The sequence below is a fragment of the Saccoglossus kowalevskii genome, chromosome 19, assembly GCF_978046115.1.
Source record: "Saccoglossus kowalevskii chromosome 19, keSacKowa6.1, whole genome shotgun sequence".
Classification (NCBI taxonomy): Eukaryota; Metazoa; Hemichordata; class Enteropneusta; family Harrimaniidae; genus Saccoglossus; species Saccoglossus kowalevskii.
Window position 1 is genome coordinate 25,741,299 of NC_140659.1, and position 12,208 is coordinate 25,753,506.

The following is a 12,208-nucleotide window of genomic DNA, read 5'->3' on the forward strand; positions in this document are numbered from 1 at the left end:
CCTTATGAAACGTGTCGTTGAAGACAATAGGTAAATTAGTGCACATTACACCTCTATTCATATATAGTGCTAAGTTATACTTGGAACATTGATAACATGGATTAAAATGCAAATAACTTTGATTAACGCCACTGCAGAACTGCAGTTCAAGAGAAGTTAGCTTTATGGGCACGTAGTTTCACATGGTATCCAGCATAGATATCGTTTCAAAATATTTACTGGCTTCATATAGTTTCCGCCAGGGACCTTTCGCGTGTTAGCCGAACGTGATAACCACTACACTACGGAAACAAGCTGCTTGCTTTTCTTACATCTTCTCGAAAATACAATTAACAGTATAGTGAATTGATCGCACAATCTTCCAATTTTGCAGTTTCAAAAACTTGCGAATACAACACTTGAAGCCTAACTGATTTTTTGAGATTTCAGGTAACGAGTTTTCGTAGTGTAGTGGTTATCACGTTCGCCTCACACGCGAAAGGCCCCCGGTTCGAACTCGGGCGAAAACAAATATCATTTACTTTTAATTAACGCCGCAGGAGAAAAGAAATTCCAATTTACTTATAATTAACACCACCTTATGAAACGTGTTGTTGAAGACAATAGGTAAATTAGTGTATATTACACCTCTATTCATATATAGTGCTAAGTTATACTTGGAACATTGATAACGTGGATTAAAATGCAAATAACTTTGATTAACGCCACTGCAGAACTGCAGTTCAAGAGAAGTTAGCTTTATGGGCACGTAGTTTCACATGGTATCCAGCATAGATATCGTTTCAAAATATTTACTGGCTTCATATTGTTTCCGCCAGGGACCTTTCGCGTGTTAGCCGAACGTTATAACCACTACACTACGGAAACAGGCTGCTTGCTTTTCTCACATCTTCTCGAAAATACAATTAACAGTATAGTGAATTGATCACACAATCTTCCAATTTTGCAGTTTCAAAAACTTGCGAATACAACATTTGAAGCCTAACTGATTTTTTGGGATTTCATGTAACGAGTTTTCGTAGTGTAGTGGTTATCACGTTTGCCTCACACGCGAAAGGCCCCCGGTTCGAACCCGGGCGAAAACAAATATCATTTTGTTTTAATTGACGCCGCAGGAGAAAACAAATTCCAATTTACTTATAATTAACACCACTTTATGAAACGTGTCGTTGAAGACAATAGGTAAATTAGTGTACATTACACCTCTATTCATATATAGTGCTAAGTTATACTTGGAACATTGATAACGTGGATTAAAATGCAAATAACTTTGATTAACGCCACTGCAGAACTGCAGTTCAAGAGAAGTTAGCTTTATGGGCACGTAGTTTCACATGGTATCCAGCATAGATATCGTTTCAAAATATTTACTGGATTCATATTGTTTCCGCCTGGGCTCGAACCAGGGACCTTTCGCGTGTTAGGCGAACGTGATAACCACTACACTACGGAAACAGGCTGCTTGCTTTACTCACATCTTCTCGAAAATACAATTAACAGTATAGTGAATTGATCACACAATCTTCCAATTTTGCAGTTTCAAAAACTTGCGAATACAACATTTGGAGCCTAACTGATTTTTTGCGATTTCTTGTAACGAGTTTTCGTAGTGTAGTGGTTATCACGTTTTCCTCACACGCGAAAAGCCCCCGGTTCGAACCCGGGCGAAAACAAATATCATTTTGTTTTAATTGACGCCGCAGGAGAAAACAAATTCCAATTTACTTATAATTAACACCACTTTATGAAACGTGTCGTTGAAGACAATAGGTAAATTAGTGTACATTACACCTCTATTCATATATAGTGCTAAGTTATACTTGGAACATTGATAACGTGGATTAAAATGCAAATAACTTTGATTAACGCCACTGCAGAACTGCAGTTCAAGAGAAGTTAGCTTTATGGGCACGTAGTTTCACATGGTATCCAGCATAGATATCGTTTCAAAATATTTACTGGATTCATATTGTTTCCGCCTGGGCTCGAACCAGGGACCTTTCGCGTGTTAGGCGAACGTGATAACCACTACACTACGGAAACAGGCTGCTTGCTTTACTCACATCTTCTCGAAAATACAATTAACAGTATAGTGAATTGATCACACAATCTTCCAATTTTGCAGTTTCAAAAACTTGCGAATACAACATTTGGAGCCTAACTGATTTTTTGCGATTTCTTGTAACGAGTTTTCGTAGTGTAGTGGTTATCACGTTTTCCTCACACGCGAAAAGCCCCCGGTTCGAACCCGGGCGAAAACAAAAATCATTTTGTTTTAATTAACGCCGCATTGGAAAAGAAATTCCAATTTACTTATAATTAACACCACCTTATGAAACGTGTCGTTGAAGACAATAGGTAAATTAGTGTACATTACACCTCTATTCATATATAGTGCTAAGTTATACTTGGAACATTGATAACGTGGATTAAAATGCAAATAACTTTGATTAACGCCACTGCAGAACTGCAGTTCAAGAGAAGTTAGCTTTATGGGCACGTAGTTTCACATGGTATCCAGCATAGATATCGTTTCAAAATATTTACTGGCTTCATATTGTTTCCGCCAGGGACCTTTCGCGTGTTAGCCGAACGTGATAACCACTACACTACGGAAAAAGGCTGCTTGCTTTTCTCACATCTTCTCGAAAATACAATTAACAGTATAGTGAATTGATCGCACAATCTTCCAATTTTGCAGTTTCAAAAACTTGCGAATACAACATTTGAAGCCTAACTGATTTTTTGGGATTTCATGTAACGAGTTTTCGTAGTGTAGTGGTTATCACGTTCGCCTCACACGCGAAAGGCCCCTGGTTCGAACTCGGGCGAAAACAAATATCACTTACTTTTAATTGACGCCGCAGAAGAAAACAAATTCCAATTTACTCATAATTAACACCACCTTACGAAACGTGTCGTTGAAGACAATAGGTAAATTAGTGTACATTACACCTCTATTCATATATAGTGCTAAGTTATACTTGGAACATTGATAACGTGGATTAAAATGCAAATAACTTTGATTAACGCCACTGCAGAACTGCAGTTCAAGAGAAGTTAGCTTTATGGGCACGTAGTTTCACATGGTATCCAGCATAGATATCGTTTCAAAATATTTACTGGCTTCATATTGTTTCCGCCTGGGCTCGAACCAGGGACCTTTCGCGTGTTAGGCGAACGTGATAACCACTACACCACGGAAACAGGTTGCTCGCTTTTCTCACATCTTCTCGAAAATACAATTAACAGTATAGTGAATTGATCACACAATCTTCCAATTTTGCAGTTTCAAAAACTTGCGAATACAACATTTGAAGCCTAACTGATTTTTTGGGATTTCATGTAACGAGTTTTCGTAGTGTAGTGGTTATCACGTTCGCCTCACACGCGAAAGGCCCCCGGTTCGAACCCGGGCGAAAACAAAAATCATTTAGTTTTAATTAACGCCGCAGGAGAAAACAAATTCCAATTTACTTATAATTAACACCACCTTATGAAACGTGTTGTTGAAGACAATAGGTAAATTAGTGTACATTACACCTCTATTCATATATAGTGCTAAGTTATACTTGGAACATTGATAACGTGGATTAAAATGCAAATAACTTTGATTAACGCCACTGCAGAACTGCAGTTCAAGAGAAGTTAGCTTTATGGGCACGTAGTTTCACATGGTATCCAGCATAGATATCGTTTCAAAATATTTACTGGCTTCATATTGTTTCCGCCAGGGACCTTTCGCGTGTTAGCCGAACGTTATAACCACTACACTACGGAAACAGGCTGCTTGCTTTTCTCACATCTTCTCGAAAATACAATTAACAGTATAGTGAATTGATCACACAATCTTCCAATTTTGCAGTTTCAAAAACTTGCGAATACAATATTTGAAGCCTAACTGATTTTTTGGGATTTCATGTAACGAGTTTTCGTAGTGTAGTGGTTATCACGTTTGCCTCACACGCGAAAGGCCCCCGGTTCGAACCCGGGCGAAAACAAATATCATTTTGTTTTAATTGACGCCGCAGGAGAAAACAAATTCCAATTTACTTATAATTAACACCACTTTATGAAACGTGTCGTTGAAGACAATAGGTAAATTAGTGTACATTACACCTCTATTCATATATAGTGCTAAGTTATACTTGGAACATTGATAACGTGGATTAAAATGCAAATAACTTTGATTAACGCCACTGCAGAACTGCAGTTCAAGAGAAGTTAGCTTTATGGGCACGTAGTTTCACATGGTATCCAGCATATATATCGTTTCAAAATATTTACTGGATTCATATTGTTTCCGCCTGGGCTCGAACCAGGGACCTTTCGCGTGTTAGGCGAACGTGATAACCACTACACTACGGAAACAGGCTGCTTGCTTTACTCACATCTTCTCGAAAATACAATTAACAGTATAGTGAATTGATCACACAATCTTCCAATTTTGCAGTTTCAAAAACTTGCGAATACAACATTTGGAGCCTAACTGATTTTTTGCGATTTCTTGTAACGAGTTTTCGTAGTGTAGTGGTTATCACGTTTTCCTCACACGCGAAAGGCCCCCGGTTCGAACCCGGGCGAAAACAAAAATCATTTTGTTTTAATTAACGCCGCATTGGAAAAGAAATTCCAATTTACTTATAATTAACACCACCTTATGAAACGTGTCGTTGAAGACAATAGGTAAATTAGTGTACATTACACCTCTATTCATATATAGTGCTAAGTTATACTTGGAACATTGATAACGTGGATTAAAATGCAAATAACTTTGATTAACGCCACTGCAGAACTGCAGTTCAAGAGAAGTTAGCTTTATGGGCACGTAGTTTCACATGGTATCCAGCATAGATATCGTTTCAAAATATTTACTGGCTTCATATTGTTTCCGCCAGGGACCTTTCGCGTGTTAGCCGAACGTGATAACCACTACACTACGGAAAAAGGCTGCTTGCTTTTCTCACATCTTCTCGAAAATACAATTAACAGTATAGTGAATTGATCGCACAATCTTCCAATTTTGCAGTTTCAAAAACTTGCGAATACAACATTTGAAGCCTAACTGATTTTTTGGGATTTCATGTAACGAGTTTTCGTAGTGTAGTGGTTATCACGTTCGCCTCACACGCGAAAGGCCCCTGGTTCGAACTCGGGCGAAAACAAATATCACTTACTTTTAATTGACGCCGCAGAAGAAAACAAATTCCAATTTACTCATAATTAACACCACCTTATGAAACGTGTCGTTGAAGACAATAGGTAAATTAGTGTACATTACACCTCTATTCATATATAGTGCTAAGTTATACTTGGAACATTGATAACGTGGATTAAAATGCAAATAACTTTGATTAACGCCACTGCAGAACTGCAGTTCAAGAGAAGTTAGCTTTATGGGCACGTAGTTTCACATGGTATCCAGCATAGATATCGTTTCAAAATATTTACTGGATTCATATTGTTTCCGCCTGGGCTCGAACCAGGGACCTTTCGCGTGTTAGGCGAACGTGATAACCACTACACTACGGAAACAGGCTGCTTGCATTTCTCACATCTTCTCGAAAATACAATTAACAGTATAGTGAATTGATCACACAATCTTCCAATTTTGCAGTTTCAAAAACTTGCGAAAACAACATTTGAAGCCTAACTGATTTTTTGCGATTTCATGTAACGATTTTTCGTAGTGTAGTGGTTAACACGTTTACCTCACACGCGAAAAGCCCCCGGTTCGAACCCGGGCGAAAACAAAAATCATTTTGTTTTAATTAACGCCGCATTGGAAAAGAAATTCCAATTTACTTACAATTAACACCACCTTATGAAACGTGTCGTTGAAGACAATAGGTAAATTAGTGTACATTACACCTCTATTCATATATAGTGCTAAGTTATACTTGGAACATTGATAACGTGGATTAAAATGCAAATAACTTTGATTAACGCCACTGCAGAACTGCAGTTCAAGAGAAGTTAGCTTTATGGGCACGTAGTTTCACATGGTATCCAGCATAGATATCGTTTCAAAATATTTACTGGCTTCATATTGTTTCCGCCTGGGCTCGAACCAGGGACCTTTCGCGTGTTAGGCGAACGTGATAACCACTACACTACGGAAACAAGTTGCTTGCTTTTCTCACATCTTCTCGAAAATACAATTAATAGTATAGTGAATTGATCGCACAATCTTCCAATTTTGCAGTTTCAAAAACTTGCGAATACAACATTTGAAGCCTAACTGATTTTTTGCGATTTCATGTAACGAGTTTTCGTAGTGTAGTGGTTATCACGTTCGCCTCACAGGCGAAATGCCCCCTGTTCGAACCCGGGCGAAAACAATAATTATTTAGTTTTAATTGACGCCGCAGGAGAAAACAAATTCCAATTTACTTATAATTAACACCACCTTATGAAACGTGTCGTTGAAGACAATAGGTAAATTAGTGTACATTACACCTCTATTCATATATAGTGCTAAGTTATACTTGGAACATTGATAACGTGGATTAAAATGCAAATAACTTTGATTAACGCCACTGCAGAACTGCAGTTCAAGAGAAGTTAGCTTTATGGGCACGTAGTTTCACATGGTATCCAGCATAGATATCGTTTCAAAATATTTACTGGCTTCATATTGTTTCCGCCAGGGACCTTTCGCGTGTTAGCCGAACGTGATAACCACTACGAAAGGCCCCCGGTTCGAACTCGGGCGAAAACAAATATCATTTACTTTTAATTGACGCCGCATTGGAAAAGAAATTCCAATTTACTTATAATTAACACCACCTTATGAAACGTGTCGTTGAAGACAATAGGTAAATTAGTGTACATTGCTCCTCTATTCTTATATAGTGCTAAGTTATACTTGGAACATTGATAACGTGGATTAAAATGCAAATAACTTTGATTAACGCCACTGCATAACTGCAGTTCAAGAGAAGTTAGCTTTATGGGCACGTAGTTTCACATGGTATCCAGCATAGATATCGTTTCAAAATATTTACTGGCTTCATATTGTTTCCGCCTGGGCTCGAACCAGGGACCTTTCGCGTGTTAGGCGAACATGATAACCACTAAACCACGGAAAGAGGTTGCTTGCTTTTCTCACATCTTCTCGAAAATACAATTAACAGTATAGTGAATTGATCACACAATCTTCCAATTTTGTAGTTTCAAAAACTTGCGAATACAACATTTGAAGCCTAACTGATTTTTTGCGATTTCATGTAACGAGTTTTCGTAGTGTAGTGGTTATCACGTTCGCCTCACACGCGAAAGGCCCCCGGTTCGAACCCGGGCGAAAACAAAAATCATTTAGTTTTAATTAACGCCGCAGGAGAAAACAAATTCCAATTTACTTATAATTAACACCACCTTATGAAACGTGTCGTTGAAGACAATAGGTAAATTAGTGTACATTACACCTCTATTCATACATAGTGCTAAGTTATACTTGGAACATTGATAACGTGGATTAAAATGCAAATAACTTTGATTAACGCCACTGCAGAACTGCAGTTCAAGAGAAGTTAGCTTTATGGGCACGTAGTTTCACATGGTATCCAGCATAGATATCGTTTCAAAATATTTACTGGCTTCATATTGTTTCCGCCAGGGACCTTTCGCGTGTTAGCCGAACGTGATAACCACTACACTACGGAAACAGGCTGCTTGCTTTTCTCACATCTTCTCGAAAATACAATTAACAGTATAGTGAATTGATCACACAATCTTCCAATTTTGCAGTTTCAAAAACTTGCGAATACAACATTTGAAGCCTAACTGATTTTTTGGGATTTCATGTAACGAGTTTTCGTAGTGTAGTGGTTATCACGTTTGCCTCACACGCGAAAGGCTCCCGGTTCGAACCCGGGCGAAAACAAATATCATTTTGTTTTAATTGACGCCGCAGGAGAAAACAAATTCCAATTTACTTATAATTAACACCACCTTATGAAACGTGTCGTTGAAGACAATAGGTAAATTAGTGTACATTACACCTCTATTCATATATAGTGCTAAGTTATACTTGGAACATTGATAACGTGGATTAAAATGCAAACAACTTTGATTAACGCCACTGCAGAACTGCAGTTCAAGAGAAGTTAGCTTTATGGGCACGTAGTTTCACTTGTTATCCAGCATAGATATCGTTTCAAAATATTTACTGGATTCATATTGTTTCCGCCTGGGCTCGAACCAGGGACCTTTCGCGTGTTAGGCGAACGTGATAACCACTACACTACGGAAACAGGCTGCTTCCTTTTCTCACATCTTCTCGAAAATACAATTAACAGTATAGTGAATTGATCACACAATCTTCCAATTTTGCAGTTTCAAAAACTTGCGAATACAACATTTGGAGCCTAACTGATTTTTTGCGATTTCATGTAACGAGTTTTCGTAGTGCAGTGGTTATCACGTTTACCTCACACGCGAAAAGCCCCCGGTTTGAACCCGGGCGGAAACAAAAATCATTTTGTTTTAATTAACGCCGCATTGGAAAAGAAATTCCAATTTACTTATAATTAACACCACCTTATGAAACGTGTCGTTGAAGACAATAGGTAAATTAGTGTACATTACATCTCTATTCATATATAGTGCTAAGTTATACTTGGAACATTGATAACGTGGATTAAAATGCAAATAACTTTGATTAACGCCACTAAAAAACTGCAGTTGAAGAGAAGTTAGCTTTTATGCACGTAGTTTCAGATGGTATCCAGCATAGATATCGTTTCAAAATATTTACTGGCTTCATATTGTTTCCAACAGGGACCTTTCGCGTGTTAGCCGAACGTTATAACCACTACACTACGGAAACAGGCTGCTTGCTTTTCTCACATCTTCTTGAAAATACAATTAACAGTATAGTGAATTGATCACTCAATCTTCCAATTTTGCAGTTTCAAAAACTTGCGAATACAACATTTGAAGCCTAACTGATTTTTTGGGATTTCATGTAACGAGTTTTCGTAGTGTAGTGGTTATCACGTTTGCCTCACACGCGAAAGGTCCCCGGTTCGAACCCGGGCGAAAACAAATATCATTTTGTTTTAATTGACGCCTCAGGAGAAAACAAATTCCAATTTACTTATAATTAACACCACCTTATGAAACGTGTCGTTGAAGACAATAGGTAAATTAGTGTACATTACACCTCTATTCATATATAGTGCTAAGTTATACTTGGAACATTGATAACGTGGATTAAAATGCAAATAACTTTGATTAACGCCACTGCAGAACTGCAGTTCAAGAGAAGTTAGCTTTATGGGCACGTAGTTTCACATGGTATCCAGCATAGATATCGTTTCAAAATATTTACTGGATTCATATTGTTTCCGCCTGGGCTCGAACCAGGGACCTTTCGCGTGTTAGGCGAACGTGATAACCACTACACTACGGAAACAGGCTGCTTGCTTTTCTCATATCTTCTCGAAAATACAATTAACAGTATAGTGAATTGATCACACAATCTTCCAATTTTGCAGTTTCAAAAACTTGCGAATACAACATTTGGAGCCTAACTGATTTTTTTCGATTTTATGTAACGAGTTTTCGTAGTGTAGTGGTTATCACGTTCGCCTCACACGCAAAATGCCCCCGGTTCGAACCCGGGCGAAAACAAAAATTATTTAGTTTTAATTGACGCCGCAGGAGAAAACAAATTCCAATTTACTTATAATTAACACCACCTTATGAAACGTGTCGTTGAAGACAATAGGTAAATTAGTGTACATTACACCTCTATTCATATATAGTGCTAAGTTATACTTGGAACATTGATAACGTGGATTAAAATGCAAATAACTTTGATTAACGCCACTGCAGAACTGCAGTTCAAGAGAAGTTAGCTTTATGGGCACGTAGTTTCACATGGTATCCAGCATAGATATCGTTTCAAAATATTTACTGGATTCATATTGTTTCCGCCTGGGCTCGAACCAGGGACCTTTCGCGTGTTAGGCGAACGTGATAACCACTACACTACGGAAACAGGCTGCTTGCTTTTCTCACATCTTCTCGAAAATACAATTAACAGTATAGTGAATTGATCACACAATCTTCCAATTTTGCAGTTTCAAAAACTTGCGAATACAACATTTGGAGCCTAACTGATTTTTTTCGATTATATGTAACGAGTTTTCGTAGTGTAGTGGTTATCACGTTCGCCTCACACGCAAAATGCCCCCGGTTCGAACCCGGGCGAAAACAAAATTTATTTAGTTTTAATTGACGCCGCAGGAGAAAACAAATTCCAATTTACTTATAATTAACACCACCTTATGAAACGTGTCGTTGAAGACACTAGATAAATTAGTGTACATTACACCTCTATTCATATAGAGTGCTAAGTTATACTTGGAACATTGATAACGTGGATTAAAATGCAAATAACTTTGATTAACGCCACTGCAGAACTGCAGTTCAAGAGAAGTTAGCTTTATGGGCACGTAGTTTCACATGGTATCCAGCATAGATATCGTTTCAAAATATTTACTGGCTTCATATTGTTTCCGCCAGGGACCTTTCGCGTGTTAGCCGAACGTGATAACCACTACACTACGGAAACAGGCTGCTTGCTTTTCTCACATCTTCTCGAAAATACAATTAACAGTATAGTGAATTGATCACACAATCTTCCAATTTTGCAGTTTCAAAAACTTGCGAATACAACATTTGAAGCCTAACTGATTTTTTGCGATTTCATGTAACGAGTTTTCGTAGTGTAGTGGTTATCACGTTCGCCTCACACGCAAAAGGCCCCCGGTTCGAACCCGGGCGAAAACAAAAATCATTCAGTTTTAATTGACGCCGCAGGAGAAAACAAATTCCAATTTACTTATAATTAACACCACCTTATGAAACGTGTCCTTGAAGACAATAGGTAAATTAGTGTACATTACACCTCTATTCATATATAGTGCTAAGTTATACTTGGAACATTGATAACGTGGATTAAAATGCCAATAACGTTGATTAACGCCACTGCAGAACTGAAGTTCAAGAGAAGTTAGCTTTATGGGCACGTAGTTTCACATGGTATCCAGCATAGATAACGTTTCAAAATATTTACTGGCTTCATATTGTTTCCGCCTGGGCTCGAACCAGGGACCATTCGCGTGTTAGGCGATCGTGATAACCACTACACTACGTAAACAGGCTGCTTGCTTTTCTCACATCTTCTGGAAAATACAATTAACAGTATAGTGAATTGATCACACAATCGTCCAATTTTGCAGTTTCAAAAACTTGCGAATACAACATTTGAAGCCTAACTGATTTTTTGCGATTTCATGTAACGAGTTTTCGTAGTGTAGTGGTTATCACGTTCGCCTCACACGCGAAAGGCCCCCGGTTCGAACCCGGGCGAAAACAAAAATCATTCAGTTTTAATTGACGCCGCAGGAGAAAACAAATTCCAATTTACTTATAATTAACACCACCTTACGAAACGTGTCGTTGAAGACAATAGGTAAATTAGTGTACATTACACCTCTATTCATATATAGTGCTAAGTTATAATTGGAACATTGATAACGTGGATTAAAATGCAAATAACTTTGATTAACGCCACTGCAGAACTGCAGTTCAAGAGAAGTTAGCTTTATGGGCACGTAGTTTCACATGGTATCCAGCATAGATAACGTTTCAAAATATTTACTGGCTTCATATTGTTTCCGCCAGGGACCTTTCGCGTGTTAGCCGAACGTGATAACCACTACGAAAGGCCCCCGGTTCGAACTCGGGCGAAAACAAATATCATTTACTTTTAATTGACGCCGCAGGAGAAAACAAATTCCAATTTACTTATAATTAACACCACCTTACGAAACGTGTCGTTGAAGACAATAGGTAAATTAGTGTACATTACACCTCTATTCATATATAGTGCTAAGTTATACTTGGAACATTGATAACGTGGATTAAAATGCAAATAACTTTGATTAACGCCACTGCAGAACTGCAGTTCAAGAGAAGTTAGCTTTATGGGCACGTAGTTTCACATGGTATCCAGCATAGATATCGTTTCAAAATATTTACTGGCTTCATATTGTTTCCGCCTGGGCTCGAACCAGGGACCTTTCGCGTGTTAGGCGAACGTGATAACCACTACACTACGGAAACAGGCTGCTTGCTTTTCTCACATCTTCTCGAAAATACAATTAACAGTATAGTGAATTGATCACACAATCTT

At 38.1% G+C, this 12,208-nt stretch overlaps 28 non-coding genes across 28 annotated transcripts; 16 read left to right on the forward strand and 12 right to left on the reverse strand.

Annotated features, from left to right (window-relative positions):
* Nucleotides 1–436: 436 nt before the first annotated feature.
* On the forward strand, nucleotides 437–509 carry TRNAV-CAC (transfer RNA valine (anticodon CAC)). Its single transcript has one exon. It is a non-coding gene; the product is annotated as a tRNA-Val (tRNA).
* A 503-nt stretch (nucleotides 510–1,012) lies between these two features.
* TRNAV-CAC (transfer RNA valine (anticodon CAC)) lies at nucleotides 1,013–1,085 on the forward strand. The gene has a single exon. It is a non-coding gene; the product is annotated as a tRNA-Val (tRNA).
* Nucleotides 1,086–1,382: 297 nt separating this feature from the next.
* On the reverse strand, nucleotides 1,383–1,455 carry TRNAV-AAC (transfer RNA valine (anticodon AAC)). The gene has a single exon. It is a non-coding gene; the product is annotated as a tRNA-Val (tRNA).
* Nucleotides 1,456–1,600: 145 nt separating this feature from the next.
* On the forward strand, nucleotides 1,601–1,673 carry TRNAV-CAC (transfer RNA valine (anticodon CAC)). Its single transcript has one exon. It is a non-coding gene; the product is annotated as a tRNA-Val (tRNA).
* Nucleotides 1,674–1,970: 297 nt separating this feature from the next.
* Nucleotides 1,971–2,043, reverse strand: TRNAV-AAC (transfer RNA valine (anticodon AAC)). The gene has a single exon. It is a non-coding gene; the product is annotated as a tRNA-Val (tRNA).
* Nucleotides 2,044–2,188: 145 nt separating this feature from the next.
* TRNAV-CAC (transfer RNA valine (anticodon CAC)) lies at nucleotides 2,189–2,261 on the forward strand. Its single transcript has one exon. It is a non-coding gene; the product is annotated as a tRNA-Val (tRNA).
* Nucleotides 2,262–2,764: 503 nt separating this feature from the next.
* Nucleotides 2,765–2,837, forward strand: TRNAV-CAC (transfer RNA valine (anticodon CAC)). The gene has a single exon. It is a non-coding gene; the product is annotated as a tRNA-Val (tRNA).
* A 297-nt stretch (nucleotides 2,838–3,134) lies between these two features.
* TRNAV-AAC (transfer RNA valine (anticodon AAC)) lies at nucleotides 3,135–3,207 on the reverse strand. The gene has a single exon. It is a non-coding gene; the product is annotated as a tRNA-Val (tRNA).
* A 145-nt stretch (nucleotides 3,208–3,352) lies between these two features.
* TRNAV-CAC (transfer RNA valine (anticodon CAC)) lies at nucleotides 3,353–3,425 on the forward strand. The gene has a single exon. It is a non-coding gene; the product is annotated as a tRNA-Val (tRNA).
* A 503-nt stretch (nucleotides 3,426–3,928) lies between these two features.
* TRNAV-CAC (transfer RNA valine (anticodon CAC)) lies at nucleotides 3,929–4,001 on the forward strand. Its single transcript has one exon. It is a non-coding gene; the product is annotated as a tRNA-Val (tRNA).
* A 297-nt stretch (nucleotides 4,002–4,298) lies between these two features.
* Nucleotides 4,299–4,371, reverse strand: TRNAV-AAC (transfer RNA valine (anticodon AAC)). The gene has a single exon. It is a non-coding gene; the product is annotated as a tRNA-Val (tRNA).
* Nucleotides 4,372–4,516: 145 nt separating this feature from the next.
* On the forward strand, nucleotides 4,517–4,589 carry TRNAV-CAC (transfer RNA valine (anticodon CAC)). The gene has a single exon. It is a non-coding gene; the product is annotated as a tRNA-Val (tRNA).
* A 503-nt stretch (nucleotides 4,590–5,092) lies between these two features.
* TRNAV-CAC (transfer RNA valine (anticodon CAC)) lies at nucleotides 5,093–5,165 on the forward strand. The gene has a single exon. It is a non-coding gene; the product is annotated as a tRNA-Val (tRNA).
* Nucleotides 5,166–5,462: 297 nt separating this feature from the next.
* On the reverse strand, nucleotides 5,463–5,535 carry TRNAV-AAC (transfer RNA valine (anticodon AAC)). The gene has a single exon. It is a non-coding gene; the product is annotated as a tRNA-Val (tRNA).
* A 515-nt stretch (nucleotides 5,536–6,050) lies between these two features.
* On the reverse strand, nucleotides 6,051–6,123 carry TRNAV-AAC (transfer RNA valine (anticodon AAC)). The gene has a single exon. It is a non-coding gene; the product is annotated as a tRNA-Val (tRNA).
* Nucleotides 6,124–7,018: 895 nt separating this feature from the next.
* TRNAV-AAC (transfer RNA valine (anticodon AAC)) lies at nucleotides 7,019–7,091 on the reverse strand. The gene has a single exon. It is a non-coding gene; the product is annotated as a tRNA-Val (tRNA).
* A 145-nt stretch (nucleotides 7,092–7,236) lies between these two features.
* TRNAV-CAC (transfer RNA valine (anticodon CAC)) lies at nucleotides 7,237–7,309 on the forward strand. The gene has a single exon. It is a non-coding gene; the product is annotated as a tRNA-Val (tRNA).
* A 503-nt stretch (nucleotides 7,310–7,812) lies between these two features.
* On the forward strand, nucleotides 7,813–7,885 carry TRNAV-CAC (transfer RNA valine (anticodon CAC)). Its single transcript has one exon. It is a non-coding gene; the product is annotated as a tRNA-Val (tRNA).
* A 297-nt stretch (nucleotides 7,886–8,182) lies between these two features.
* On the reverse strand, nucleotides 8,183–8,255 carry TRNAV-AAC (transfer RNA valine (anticodon AAC)). The gene has a single exon. It is a non-coding gene; the product is annotated as a tRNA-Val (tRNA).
* A 720-nt stretch (nucleotides 8,256–8,975) lies between these two features.
* Nucleotides 8,976–9,048, forward strand: TRNAV-CAC (transfer RNA valine (anticodon CAC)). Its single transcript has one exon. It is a non-coding gene; the product is annotated as a tRNA-Val (tRNA).
* A 297-nt stretch (nucleotides 9,049–9,345) lies between these two features.
* On the reverse strand, nucleotides 9,346–9,418 carry TRNAV-AAC (transfer RNA valine (anticodon AAC)). Its single transcript has one exon. It is a non-coding gene; the product is annotated as a tRNA-Val (tRNA).
* Nucleotides 9,419–9,563: 145 nt separating this feature from the next.
* On the forward strand, nucleotides 9,564–9,636 carry TRNAV-CAC (transfer RNA valine (anticodon CAC)). Its single transcript has one exon. It is a non-coding gene; the product is annotated as a tRNA-Val (tRNA).
* Nucleotides 9,637–9,933: 297 nt separating this feature from the next.
* On the reverse strand, nucleotides 9,934–10,006 carry TRNAV-AAC (transfer RNA valine (anticodon AAC)). The gene has a single exon. It is a non-coding gene; the product is annotated as a tRNA-Val (tRNA).
* Nucleotides 10,007–10,151: 145 nt separating this feature from the next.
* Nucleotides 10,152–10,224, forward strand: TRNAV-CAC (transfer RNA valine (anticodon CAC)). Its single transcript has one exon. It is a non-coding gene; the product is annotated as a tRNA-Val (tRNA).
* Nucleotides 10,225–10,727: 503 nt separating this feature from the next.
* On the forward strand, nucleotides 10,728–10,800 carry TRNAV-CAC (transfer RNA valine (anticodon CAC)). The gene has a single exon. It is a non-coding gene; the product is annotated as a tRNA-Val (tRNA).
* Nucleotides 10,801–11,097: 297 nt separating this feature from the next.
* TRNAV-AAC (transfer RNA valine (anticodon AAC)) lies at nucleotides 11,098–11,170 on the reverse strand. The gene has a single exon. It is a non-coding gene; the product is annotated as a tRNA-Val (tRNA).
* A 145-nt stretch (nucleotides 11,171–11,315) lies between these two features.
* Nucleotides 11,316–11,388, forward strand: TRNAV-CAC (transfer RNA valine (anticodon CAC)). The gene has a single exon. It is a non-coding gene; the product is annotated as a tRNA-Val (tRNA).
* A 677-nt stretch (nucleotides 11,389–12,065) lies between these two features.
* On the reverse strand, nucleotides 12,066–12,138 carry TRNAV-AAC (transfer RNA valine (anticodon AAC)). The gene has a single exon. It is a non-coding gene; the product is annotated as a tRNA-Val (tRNA).
* Between the last annotated feature and the right edge of the window lie 70 nt (nucleotides 12,139–12,208).